The sequence below is a fragment of the Polypterus senegalus genome, chromosome 7 (assembly GCF_016835505.1).
Source record: "Polypterus senegalus isolate Bchr_013 chromosome 7, ASM1683550v1, whole genome shotgun sequence".
Taxonomy (NCBI): domain Eukaryota; kingdom Metazoa; phylum Chordata; class Cladistia; order Polypteriformes; family Polypteridae; genus Polypterus; species Polypterus senegalus.
The window spans coordinates 79,634,148-79,649,055 of record NC_053160.1 but is presented as its reverse complement, the minus strand read 5'-3'; the positions used below and the strand labels follow the sequence as shown (position 1 = coordinate 79,649,055).

General features: G+C 36.3%; 1 protein-coding gene and 1 long non-coding RNA gene across 3 annotated transcripts in view; one reads left to right on the top strand and one right to left on the bottom strand.

Moving 5' to 3' along the window:
* The window catches only part of mcc (MCC regulator of WNT signaling pathway), a 570,331-nt gene that overhangs the window by 416,836 nt on the left and 138,587 nt on the right, over window positions 1-14,908 (top strand). The gene's annotated exons all lie outside the window — the stretch shown is intronic.
* LOC120532675 overlaps window positions 11,715-14,908 on the bottom strand; it is a 40,690-nt gene continuing 37,496 nt past the window's right edge. The window contains exon 3 of the long non-coding RNA XR_005634339.1: window positions 11,715-12,121. This is a non-coding gene — a long non-coding RNA (uncharacterized LOC120532675). The remainder of the gene's footprint in view (window positions 12,122-14,908) is intronic.

The following is a 14,908-nucleotide window of genomic DNA, read 5'->3' as shown; positions in this document are numbered from 1 at the left end:
CATTTAATGATGGCTAGTAGCGGAAAACTTATAAAATGGAAGGAGGATGGCTTTACCAAAACAAATATTGATGGCGAATCGATTATTCATAAAGCTTGAATTGGTGATCTGTTTTTCTGTGTTAACCTCATTTTTTCATACTTCTTCTCAAACTAAGGTGGTGCGAGGGTAAAATGAATCGGGATACGGTGATCAATGTAATTGGTGTAACAGGAAATTATGCATTGACAAAAGCTCCCCTTTGCTTGTAATGCAAAGTGTGATTAAATGCATTATTTTTTAACGCGTTAAGGAGCACATGCATCGAAGCTTCTCAGCTGTGCTTGTGCTAAGAACGAAATGAGATGAATGGGAGGGGTGATGATGACGTGACTCCCCCGCCCGCCTTAACTGTCAATCCCCCACAAACACAGTCTCGGAATTTGCATAAGCACACCCCTTCACCTACAATTTTAACTTAGTTACAAAGTGATCAAAACTCTCGTTTATATCCTCGTCCTCTCATTAAACTTGTATCCCGCATTCCGTGGGCATGTGAAACGCCAGCGTAGCCTGTCTATGAACTTAATTTAAAGTTTAGGTTTGCACCTTGCTTTCTTTCCGAGGTAGCAGGACTCATGAATATGGTAGTATATGTCACTCGCTCGCTTCTTATTGTTTTTCGCTGCCTTCTCAATTATATAATGCAAGTTTTCTTAAGCGCTTTTTGGAGGTCTTCCTGATTTTCTACGCACTGCGTTGACAGTCAGTTCACGTGATTACGTGGGAGGCGTGATGATGTCACACGAAACTCCGCCCCCCACGTCTTTCCAGCTAAACTCTATTACAGTTAATGGAGAAAATACCTTCCAGTTATGACCATTAGGCGTAGAATTTCGAAATGAAACCTGCCCAACTTTTGTAAGTAAGCTGTAAGGAATGAGCCTGCGAAATTTCAGCCTTCTACCTACACGGGAAGTTGGAGAATTAGTGATGAGTCAGTGAGTGAGTGAGTGAGTGAGGGCTTTGCCTTTTATTAGTATAGATAACAAGCACATGTAATTAAACAGTATTCACAGGGTGTGTCAGAGTACAGAGGAGTTACTCAGTTAGTACCTGTGTAAGATAGTGCTCCAGTCTACCTTGTAAAAATAGACATGGGTGTATGAAGTAGAATACTGTAAATCAATTTTGTAACAATATCTATAGCTATTTTTAATATAATATTTATCATACTGGTTCCTTTAAGATATATTTATCCAGTCAGTCTTTATTGCACTTCTAGCTTCTTTAATGACAATTTCATTTGTGGCAAGCATAGTTTGAAAAATGTGGGGCGAAATGTTTATCAGTGTTACTTACTGCTACTTATCGCCCAGCACTTAAGTCTTGTATTTGTATTCTGGACTGAACACAATCTGTTTAGATTTTGCAAATTAGTTTTCTTCAGGAATGTTTGCTAAATTGTATATCTTAAGTTGATGGCAGATTGTAAATTGGCTGGATGTCAGAGAGTTGATAAGTGTGCCCTGTAAGAGATACTGTGTGCGATTCCAACTCTTTACTTGTGCTTATTTCTGACAGGACAGACACCATGATATTATATTGGACAAATTAATTTTAGAGGATGAATGACTAGATAACACAGAGGATGCAGTATTACACAACTACAAACATGTATAAATTACAGATATGTTTAACACAGGTAAAAAAATAAAGTTAAAGTGTTAACATTTGCAATCCACCTCAGTCATCGCATCTCTTATATATATTTCTCTTCTGGTTCGTCCTGCTTCCTCTTCAAACCCGGTCCCGCCCTCACACGGCAATTCTCGATTCCTATTCATCCTCTTCCAAACCCTTCCCCAAACTGCCTGCGGCCTCCCATACACTCCCACACCGCTTTTCTCAAGTCCTATTCCTCCTTCGGACTACCGCGCTCCCCGATCCTCTCTCCCCTCCCCATTGGTGTCACGTCACTGCCCAATATTTAGCCTGACCATGTGACCTTTCACTTCAGCCATGTCTGCGCCTGGGAGTCTTTTCCATAGCCTGCTACAAGAAGGTCCTCTCTTGACCATTGCCAATGGTTTTGCTCCTTGCTATTTTCGTTATACTGCGACTGTTGTTTCCTAAGCCTTTGTTATAAAATGAACGACAGTATCTTCTCTGTCCATGGGTTTTTGTACAACGTCATCTGCATTCCGGGATCCGGCAACTGCCTGTTCCTATCAGTGGGTTATTTCTTGACATAAACGGTTGACGAAGGCAATGCACTCTCACTACGACATAGGACAGTAGATTTCGTTGAATCACTTTGGGAGAGATTTGGAGACGTTCTTCCTGTTATTCTTTTCAACGCAAGTCAAGTCATCACAACAAGTCACGACTACTATCAATACATGGCAACATCTACAGTTTATGGTGGTGAAGCTGAAATTCAAGCTCTTTCCACTCATTGTTTGTTTGACTATTTATGTAAACTAATATAAGCTGCTTATTATTCCAAACTACTTACACAGATCTCCCTCTAAACCTTTCTGAATGTTTAAATGAATTACTACTTTTGCCATTGCTTTAACTTCATAAGAAGGTGCAGTGAGAGTAACAACGCTAAAGCAGTTATGGTATTTGGAATACTATGGCTGTTCCCTGGACCATTATATTGTTACGAGTTAATTACAATCAGATGCGTTACACTAATAAACAATATGCGGTTAGTTTCATTGTATTTATAAAGCCGCATCATGAAAATAATGAGTAATCACACAGGAACAGTAGCATTGCTTTGACGCTGGGTGCCACCAGTCTGCAAAACCGAGCGGAGAACTTGCGTACGACAAGGTATGAGGTACCGTGGAAAAGTGCGTGGCTTTACGCCAAGTGTAGGTTTTATACATCACAATTTGAACGTGGAAAAGTTCTTATGCAACATTTCTGTGCGTACGCACCGTTTATACATGAGGCCCCAGGAGTTTTGGAGGTTGCTATCCTTCACAAATATTGGGACATACTGTATATCATTTAAAAAGACAAGCAACATTTAAAAAGTTTCAGAGTACCCAAAGTAACCGTTGTTACAAGCCATCAGTAAGGCTAAAATGAAAACAACAAAAACAGATTTGAGCAACACTAGTGTGCTTTACACAAATGTTAACTCTGAAGTGATGCCTTGCCTTTGACACACTGTTCTTTAATCTCGTTGGAGGCAAATACTGTGGTGAGGTCACAGGAATACTTCCGGGTTGCTGTCTTCCTGGGTGAAGACAGAAGCAGAAAATGTAGAAGTGGTCCCCCTCAGATTTACACAATTCACCCACGTCTAAAACATGGTTTATAATACAATGTGTTATTCAAGAGAAAGAAAAAGTTAGAAAAAGTAAGCTTTTTCTTATATGTATACCCTTAATTTTTGTTGTCTTACCTTACCCTTCCTTATTCAATTCTCCATCTAGAGTGTTATGAAATTTTAGATTATGCTTTTTATGTGGATCTAGTGGTATCAGTCATATTGAGAAGTTTTATTCATGACTTGGCTTTTTATCTGATGTATTTCAAATATAAGACAGGAGTTTTTAATTGAAATTTAATAAAAAGATGGGTCTGTCCTTGGACTTAACATTTAGCCACGTCCAACTCATCCTCAGATATTCATACCTGTGCTGGACAGCAAGCTTTAAGCTCAGTTACCAGCCATTTTCACACCTACAATGGGCCAACAGACAGCTTTAGTGAGGCCCCTCTCTAGCCATTCTGTCAATTTGCAACGTGGCTTTCTTCATGTCTGGACAAATGTGCTTATGTCATGTGTTATTGACAAACTACAGTATATAATGCAGTCATCTCGCACACCAGCTGGTTATCCCTAGTGATAGGTCATTGTGAATTTACTCACAGATTAGCTGTAAAGTTATAAAATTGGGCACAATGATATCCCGTATTAACTGGGCACAGAAATCAAAAATAAAATCACCAAATATCCTGGGTTATAGTCTATTACATAATTTTGTTGATTTTTTCTCAAGGTGATTTGATTTGCTAACTATAAGAAGAAAAAATAACTTTATGTTTCATCGATTGGAATACTGGCTGATGAAGTGGGACAGGATATCCCAATGAAGCAGCAGTCTTTTTGTTTACAGGCCAACACCTTAAGGCCAGTTCCTATTCTAAACATAACAGGATCTGCACTTGTGCGTACGGAGAAAAAGACATCATATTAACATCAACATCAACGACTCATCTTAGCACCTTGACATCTTTGTGCCTGAGTGACCTTTTGCACAAACAACATATGGCACATGTCATGAACATCATGAAATAGAAACACACATGTGAAAACTGAAAATATGGAAAAAATAATGAGTAATCGTCCATTTGTAGGTAATTTGATTTAAGAGGTATCATCATCCTGTGATGCATGGAGTACCTTTTTTGTAAATATGAGTTATTTGTTCATTTTACATTTGAAAGGCACTAACATTTATAAAGTGGTATTAATATGAGATATGTGGAAATACTACATCACCTGTTCATTCTTCATCAACTGCAAAACTGATCTATTGCCGAAAGATTTTACAATGTTCATAGGCTAGTCCTCCTCAATAAAAGGATAAGTGTGTATGTACCTGTCTGGGTGTCCATCCTGTTGCTATGTCTCTGTCATCCCAAAAGATGGCCCATAGGAACATTTTGTACAAATAAAATGCATTGCATTTGTCATTACAATAGATGGCGCATTACAAAAATTAAAACAGCTTTTACAAATCCCATACCAAATATAATTTAACAAAGACATATGCATTAAATGGTGCACTGCAAGCATTAATGCAGAGGTCTATGTTGATTACTTAGATTTTAACCTGTCTTTTATGGGTAAAACAGCTAATATGCAAATATATGCACCAGAACACATTTTTTCTCTTGGTAAGTAAACAATTAAAATCAGTACCATGTGTCATTTGAATAATATCCACCGAGACAATTGAAAGAAAAAAGTTGTGATGAATGAACGTGAAGGTAATATTAATGCTGGCCTGAAAGGAAAACATGTAGTCCATTTGGAGTTCGGTGAGATTAATAGGTTACCTCACAGAAGTTTTAAATATTAGTATATCGATTGTTGGAAACTAATTAAGATGTTGTGATGGGGAATTGTTGGATTTGATTATGTAAAAGAATGGTTTAAAAAGTGTTTCTTTACATCATTCAGCATTTTTGATAAAAAAAAATGGTGAATTGGAACCCAGCAGCTAGGCTGCAATGAACAGTATATTTTCACCAGAGCTTTCATTTCACCAACAGAATGTCTTCTTCAGAGTTTAGGTTAGGGTTGGGGTTACAGATAGAGATGGGGGTAATTCCATACTGATTTTTTTCTGATATGTTCAGTTTATGCCTGGTTATTAAATGTTGCTGACTGAATTCATGTATCTCTGGACTAATCATCATCCTGCTTGTTCTTGCCTATCTTGGTTGTGGGAATTTTTTAGCTCCATATCACACCCACAATTTGTGTTAAAAATGACTCTCCTGCATTACCTTTAACCATATCTCAAATATTACATCTGTCAGAGTATTTTAATGGACTTCTTCTTTACCAGGGATTATTTTGTAGACAGCATCCAGAAATTTACAGAGGTGTAATGAAAAATGGCTTACAGATCATTTCTGGGAACACATCAAAGTCAACTGGATCAAAGTCCTTTTTAAGAACCCCCTTGTGGCACTTTTGACTTCACTTAATCATAACCATTATGGTTTGTTTGTTTTCCTTCACAATGACTCAAAGACACCTGTCAAAGAAAGCAGCAAAAGACTTTGTTTAAAACTTGCTGCTAACATCCCTCCAGGAATGAATCAGCAACTGATCTTGTAATATCATCTTTTATCATTTCAGATAGCTGCCTCTCACACATATTCACACTTTGCTTTCCTTAGCTAAGTTTTCTTCCTAATTCTCCATGCCAAATTGTTCTATATACATGCTGTTGGGTCGAATATTTCCACTGTGAGACTAGCCAGAAGCGTTTACTTAAAATTTAAATAAACGTATTGCTTGGTTGAAACCAATTGCAGTTGAGCTTGAAAATGTGTGAGTTGAGCATATAAAAGAAACTGATTATTCAGATATGATTTAAATAGACAGAAGGTGGTGCTAATTTTCCTTTTTTTTCCTATGCCTCTTTTAACACCGTATTGCTCCCTTGTGAATAGAACAAATATATATTGACATACATTTCAATAATAAAATGCCACCAAACCAGATGTCCTCTTCATGTAAAGAGCATGGTTTTAAAGTAATGATGTCTGTGTCATTGTCATAAAAAAGCCCAGCTTTGGGGCTGTCAGTAGTAGGCGTAGACTGCTTGTATAGACTAAATAGAAAATGCAATATTAATAATTTACAATAAATAATAGCAATATTTTTAAAATGTTGTATAGTAATAAACCCCTCATGATGAAGGCTTAAAAGCAGTTTGCTTTTATTTTTCATCACAACCTTAATTCTTATGTCATTATTGCAGTTTTATTTAGAGATTAATTCCATTGTGGTTGATAAGAAATATAGATTTTTGACATTTGCCAGCCATTACAGATGTTCAATCATTGTGGTATTTTTCAGGATCTGTCTAGGAAAAATAAATAATATTGCTAATATTCCTTATTATTATTATTATTATTGTTTTTTTTTCTTCAATTTTTCAATTTAGGTCAAATTGAAGTGCAAAATAAAATTGTAATATTTCTGCTTAACTCTGTACCATGACCATTCCTTCACCATTTTATTCCTGCTGTCATCGTTCTGACCTTTTATTTTGCTTGTATCTCCCAATGCCCCTTTTTTAAAATTCATTATTCATTATACACATAACTTTGTTGGCCTGTGTCTTAGTATGTACTGTACTTAGTACAAAGTCCATCCATCCATTATCCAACCCACTATATCCTAACTACAGGGTCACGGGGGTCTACTGGAGCCAATCCCAGACAACATAGGGTGCAAGGCAGGAAACAAATCCCGGGCAGGGCCCCAGCCCACCTCAGGGCACACACACACACATACACCAAGCACACACTAGGGACAATTTAGAATCGCCAGTGCACCTAACCTGCATGTCTTTGAACTGTGTGAGGAAACCGGAGCAGCCGGAAGAAACCCATGCAGACACAGGGAGAACATGCAAACTCCACGCAGGAGTTACATGCTCCTAACTGCGAGGCAGCAGCGATACCACTGCACCACCATGCCGCCCTTAGTACGAAGTCTTTTTCCCAAATTTGTTTCTTAACCAGACATCCTGGTAGACTCCTGAAAAAATATCATAACTTTGTTCAAGCAGAAGCATTTCACCTGCCATATTCTGCACCTCTATTGATGGTAATGAGAGACTTTTCTAACAGTAATTTTCAGATGACTGACTTGAAGTGAACGTGTGGTGATCATGTACCTTTTTTGCAGTTTTGAAAGGAATATTTGCTATTGGTATTTGTTGTTCTTCTTCTTTTTCTTGTTTTGGCTGCTTCCGTTAGGGGTTGCCACAGCAGATCATCTTTTTCCATATCATTCTGTCTTCGGCATCTTGTTCTGTTACACGCATCACCTGCATCTCCTCTCTCACCACATCCATAAACCTTCTCTTAGGCTTTCCTCTTTTCCTCTTACCTGGCAGCTCTATCTTTAGCATCCTTCTCCCAATATACTCAGCATCTTTCCTCTGCACTGTATTAATCCCTGAGGGGAAAATTGTTTTAGTTTAAGTTGGAGTGAGCCCCTTTTACTTTTAAGTACCTTTCCTGACCTAAGCTTCTCTTGCTGTAAACTTATTTTACCTTTCACATGCCACCTTGTGTTAGGATATAGCGGGTTGGAAAATGACTGACTGACTAACATGTTACTCTCTTGTATATTCTTGTCATGTTCTTGCTTTGAAGATGTTAGATATGTCTACAAATTGCAGTCTTATAAGTAACTGGTCTGCATGGTACTATATTGGCTTCACAAAGCCTGTGCCCTATGGTAGAAGGTAAGAAACATAAGCAACAGTTGTGTCGTGCTTTACTGATTTATGGTAATCCTTTGAATTATGTGACAAAAACAACAACTGTCTCACCCATTAAGGTTCTGAAAATGAAGATGCATGTATTAAGAATTATGTCAAGCCAGATCTTGTTCAGCTGTTCCTGAAAGCTAATGCCTGGCTGTGTTTAGTCTGGATCTCACATGTTTACTTTATATTCCTCTAATGCAGCAAACGTGCTGTCTAAAGCTCTTTACCTTGAGAGATGTTTGCGGGAATGTGTTTAAGAGGGATACTCTGATTTTAACACCTACATGTTAAGTGCTTGGTCCATGGTTATATTTAGTCACTCATATGTATTAATTAAATGGATATAATTAATCAGTCTTCTGTGTTTCTGTTGAATGCTGTGTGTTTCAGCATTCTGACCTTTCATTTTGTTTGCATCTCCCAATGCTGTTTATATGCTGGGAATAAATAATGTATTCTGTGTAAAGATAACCACTTTGCTCACTTCACTATCCATGGCTGTGCAAATCCCTGTAGTATTTATTTCTTTAATAAAATAAAGACATATTGGAAAACTTGACTAAGGTAAACAACTCTCTAAGAATTAGATTTGTTCAAAGGAAAGTGTTTTCTTTCATTCATGGCGCTTAGCTGTCAGCAAGGCACAGGTTTGTAATGTTGTTTTCCTGACAGCTTAGGAGCAAATCAAAGCTTTTTCAATTGGCAGAGACTGTTCATTCTGTTTTCCCAAGCACCATTGCTTTCTTTCTCTTTTACTTGTTGATTGTTCATCACATTCAGCATTCTCTTAGCTCCTCTCAAAGCAATTGTGAAGCTTTCTACCATTTTCTGTCTTCCATATTAGATTCTGGGTGGGTATATATATATATATATATATATATATATATATATATATATATATATATATATATATATATATATATATATATATATATATATATATATATATATTTACTAAAGTCATTTTTTGCCAAAATCCCTTTTATTCTTTTGTGATAAGATACATTGACCTGCATTTCAGAGGTCTTCGTTTGAAACATTCAAGGTTTCCATTCAGATTCCCGTCCTGCAGCTTGCTTGTTCCTCTGATGCTTTCTTATTCTTTACATGCCGCTTTTATTACAGTCCCCCCTCCATAAAGGTGAATGCCTACTGTTTATTCTGGATTTCTTAAGAGTTAAGAGTATGTACACCTTTGTAGTGTTTGTTCCTTGCAGCCTTTTTTTGCCTCTTTGTTACTTTTTCAGAAATCTGAGATTTTTAGTTTCAGACTGAAAAATGTCACTCTGTAAATGTCAGTTCTAGAGGGCGGCAATGGTGGCAAGTCTGAGTTGTAGCTAATGAAGTAAAGAAAAACAAAATTATGCCACTAACTGAACTCATAGTTTAGTGTGTTTTACTGTCTTGCTCTGTTTTTTTAAACTCACACACATTTGTCTTTTAGTCTTGTTCTTATACTACTGTTTGTCCTGTTCTGCCTGTGTCAGAGCACTTCTTTGAAAGAAAGAAAAAAAGATTTTCGTAAAGCAGCAGACCTCTGATGAGTGTGAATGCTGAAGTATTACTTAGCACCTGTCATTCACACCCATGCCTACTCATTAGATATGACCTGCCTTCTTAGAAATGGTGTAGACCAAGCAAACTGAGTATAGTTTTGTGATCTCAAAACAATAGAAAGAAGTTTGGATCTTTTACACAATGCCAAAATTCACCCTACAAACTACATGTAAAACCAGAAATAGGTGAATAAGTAATAAAACTGGGCAAGAAACTCCAGGTGCCATATGGCTGCTTATTGTCAGAAAAAAATCTGTAGTCACTCTGAAAGTGTCCGATGAGAATTGAGCCTGCCTATGATGCAGTAATGTAAGGTGCGTATATATATATATATATATATATATATATATATATATATATATATATATATATATATATATATATATATATATATATATATATATATACACACACAGTGGTGTGAAAAACTATTTGCCCCCTTCCTGATTTCTTATTCTTTTGCATGTTTGTCACACAAAATGTTTCTGATCATCAAACACGTTTAACCATTAGTCAAATATAACACAAGTAAACACAAAATGCAGTTTTTAAATGATGGTTTTTATTATTTAGGGAGAAAAAAAAATCCAAACCTACATGGCCCTGTGTGAAAAAGTAATTGCCCCCTGAACCTAATAACTGGTTGGGCCACCCTTAGCAGCAATAACTGCAATCAAGCGTTTGCAATAACTTGTAATGAGTCTTTTACAGCGCGCTGGAGGAATTTTGACCCACTCATCTTTGCAGAATTGTTGTAATTCAGCTTTATTTGAGGGTTTTCTACCACCACCATATTTTACTGTTGGTATGATGAATCTGCTTCTTCTGCTTTGCACTTCCGAAAAACATTTAGAAAAGTTATCCCTCAGAGTCCTCTTTCATCATGACAATGCTCCATCACATAAAGTGCATGTGACTGTGGAAATAAATGCAAGATTGCAACTTTGAACTGTTACCCCATCCTCCTTATTCGCCAGATTTGATGCATTCTGACTTCTTTCTCTTTCCTAAGATGAAGAGACACCTACCTGCATAGTCCCAGTTTTGACAAAGATGGTGCTGTCATTGATGAGCTGGATTCAATAGTGTGACTTGCAAGAAGTTTTATCTTTTTCTAAAGTCTTTCGGAGGTTGGAACACCAGTGGGAGAAGTACATTTACCTTCAGGAAGACTACATTGAAGAATCGCAAAACTACGTTGAGCTGTGCCTCTTCCTTCCAACATAGGCTCACTACCCATCAGACACATCAGATCTTATACAACACTCTGGAACTTAGTTTGACACCTCTGGGATAACTTAACCACTACATTACTAATACAGTGGTACCTTGAGATACGAGTTTAATTCATTCCGTGACTGAGCTCGTAAGTCAAAATGCTCGTATTTCAAATCAATTTTCCCCATTGAAATTAATTAAAATGAGATTAATTTGTGCCAACCCCCATAAAACCACCTCAATTTTTTGTTAAATGTTTTCAACATAAGAAAAATGTATTTATAATGAACAAATATTGTATACAAACAAAATAAAACCTAATACATAAAAGAGAATCTAAAGAAATAAACAGATGTTGGCAAAGCCGATTAGCGTATTGTAATGTTTTTTTCTTTCACTTCACTTTTGTTTAAGTTAATTTTCTTCTTCACTAGTTTTATCTTTTTTGCCACACTTTCGTCACTTTCATTTTCAAGGCATTTCAATAGAAACCTATCCAAGGAGCTTTGTTTAGTCCTCCCCTTTAGAATGTTTCTGAAATGAGTTAGGCAAGTGTCATTAAATAGCGCTGCTGCACGATCATGTGTAACTTTTCAGGGTGTTTCTTTTCTTTAAAGTTTGAAACTTTTTCCCACATTGCAAACACTTCCTTTATCTCACTTTAGGAGATAACCTCCTCCGCAATACCGATCTCCTACAGAACCTCCGTATGTTGCCGCGTCTGTAGTTCCGTCAACTCCTCCGTCAGTTCCTCGGAATGTGCGGTGACAAGCTCTTTGATGGGTCGTATTTCAAATTTTGGCTCGTAACTCAAGGCAAAAAATTGACCTAGCTACGGCTCGTATCTCAAAAAACTTGTATGTTGGGGCACTCATATCTCAAGGTATCACTGTACTATTATTAATAATAGTAATGATAAATTTAACAAATTGAATAGTGATACTCTATTCTGATTGGCGAATGTGGTATTTTAGGTGTTTATTATATGCTGTGTCAAAGATAAGACAAGAGCCACAAAAACGATTTGGGGAAGCCACCCATATAATTTTTCCTGGCTGCAAATGTAAGAATTTTTAGTACAGATGTGTACAGGTTCGAGTCTAAAACAGAACTAACTGGTGAGGTTGAGTTTGTGGGTTTTTTAAAGTACAGCAGAGCAAGTGAGTTAATTATGACTGAAGTGATGTCTTCTGGACTGGAAGTATTGTTATCGGGTTCATGACCAGATGGAGCGTCTTCTGGACTGGAAGTGACATCATAGGGCTCCTGACTGGAATTGACATCATGGAGTCCAGGCGGAATTTCCTGTAATCGGTCTGCAGAGGAAAAAGAGAAAGGATCAGTGCACCTCGCCACCCCCTGGTCTGGTATGGAATTACCTTCCTTCAAGTCGTTTAGCTGCCTCCCATGTGCATGTGTGTGACAGCTGTATATTGCAATATAATAATTTGCACATTCTATACATAAATTGCACTGTTGTATATTGAAGAGTTTTTCTGCTGCATAGCCCAATGTGATTAGCATAATTACTTTAGCTTCATGCTGTGAAAACAAGAGAACAAAATAGCAAAAGATCTGGGGCACCAAGGAGCAGAGGATGAAGAAGATGCTGGGCTTTGTTTGTCGGGATGGAAGTGACATCAATAGTCCTCTGGAAAGTAGTCTACCACTCTAAAGAAAATTGAAATTAGGTTCATGGTGGTGTCACATTGAAAGCCTTCGTCGCATTTCAAGAGACATGCACACAATTCACTTGTATGGCAATGTCTTTTATTTAAAACTAGCAGAATACCCGCGCTTCGCAGCGGAGAAGTAGTGTGTTAAAGAAGTTATGAAAAAGAAAAGGAAATATTTTAAAAATAACGTAAGATGATTGTTAATGTAATTGTTTTGTCATTGATATGAGTGTTGTTGTCATATTTATGTATATATATATATATATATATATATATATATATATATATATATATATATATATTAGCAAAATACCGCATTTGGCAGCGAGAAGTAAAAAGAAAAGGAAACATTTTAATAATAACGTAACATGATTGACAATGTAATTGTTTTGTCATTGTCATGAGTGTTGCTAGAATATATACATATATATATATATATGTATATATATACATATATATATATACATATATATATATATATATAGTATATATATATATATATATATATATACACAGACACACACACACACATATATAAACATATATATATACACATACATATATATATACATATACATATAAATATATATACATACAGTACAGGCCAAAAGTTTGGACACACCTCCTCATTCAATGTGTTTTCTTTATTTTCATGACCATTTACAGCACTCCATCACTCTCCTTCTTGGTCAAATAGCCCTTACACAGCCTGGAGGTGTGTTTGGGGTCATTGTCCTGTTGAAAAATTAATGATTGTCCAACTAACCTGACTTCTGCACAACACAACTGCTGGTCCCAACCCCATTGATAAAGCAAGAAATTCCACTAAATAACCCTGATAAGGCACACCTGTGAAGTGAAAACCATTTCAGGTGACTACCTGTTGAAGCTCATCGAGAGAATGCCTAGAGTGTGCAAAGCAGTAATAAGAGCAAAGGGTGGCTATTTTGAAGAAACTAGAATATAAAACATGTTTTCAGTTATTTCACCTTTTTTTGTTAAGTACATAACTCCACATGTGTTCATTCATAGTTTTGATGCCTTCAGTGAGAATCTACCAATGTAAAGGTCATGAAAATAAAGAAAACACATTGAATGAGGAGGTGTGTCCAAACCTTTGGCCTGTACTGTAAATACACATATATATACATACACACACACATATATATACATATATACACATATACATATCTACATATATACTGTATATACACATATATATACAAATCTACATATATATATATATATATATATATATCTACATATATATATTAGGGGTGGGACTTGGTTAAAAAAAATTAATCCAATTAATTAGAGGTTGTGTAATAATTAATCTTGATTAATCGTATGTAATCGCACACGTAAATTTGCCCCAAATTGCAAATGTTTTTTTTTTAATTTAAAAGGGTTTTAGTGGGAGACAGAATCAAATAATAGACATAGACATGAATATTGTAAACTCAAGCTCTTTTAATTTCTGAAAAAAAAAATGCTTTTAAACTGCATTTGAATTTAAAACAGAAACAAAAATATCATCCCTGGTTAAAATTGGGCAGACTTAAAAATAAAGTGGTAGTTTAAGTACTTTAAGTAGATTTTCAGAATAGTATTGTCTTTAAATAATAATAACCAAAATTTCAACATAAAGTGCAGTTTTTCTTCTTAAAAAAATAAGTCAGAAACATAAAAGGTAATTTGACCAACTTAATCTTTAAACTCTGAGTAACCTTAGCCAAAATGATTTTGTACATTAGGCTAAAACAGTGTGATCATTGAACATTTTGTAATTAGATATAATTAGAATTACTAACGGTCACGGACGTCCAATGATCCCCAGTAAGAGCCACAAAGTCCGCTTTCTGTAATGCATCTAATTTTGTGTTATTGAGTGTTGCTGTCATCAAGGATTTGATTATCATTATTTGTTTCAATCAGTGTCGTATTTGTAAGATGTGCTGTGTTAACGTTACATTCCTTGTTTGTCAATCGCTGTAAAGATAACAGGTTTCATTCATCGATTCGTTTCTTACTGCATCAATAAACAGCTCGTCTTCCTCTTTATCTGAGATGTGACACACTGCATGCACGGGTTTCTTTTTTACACTGTCTTCCTTTAGCGGGACATTGACTTTTTCCATCGTGTGCTTTGTTTCCGCAGTAGCTGCACTCATGAATATGCTTGTATGTGTCAGACGCTTCATATTTTTTTGCTGCCTTCTCAATTGTGTAATTAGGTTTTTGTTCAGCACTCTTTGGAACTGTTGCTTTTTGTCTGTGCTCACGTGATTACATGGGAGGCGTGATAATGTCACATGAAACTCCGTCCCCCACGGCCATCCAGCTCAACTCCATTACAGTATATGGAGAAAAATAGCTTACAGTTATGACCATTACGCGTAGAATTTCGAAATGAAACCTGCCCAACTT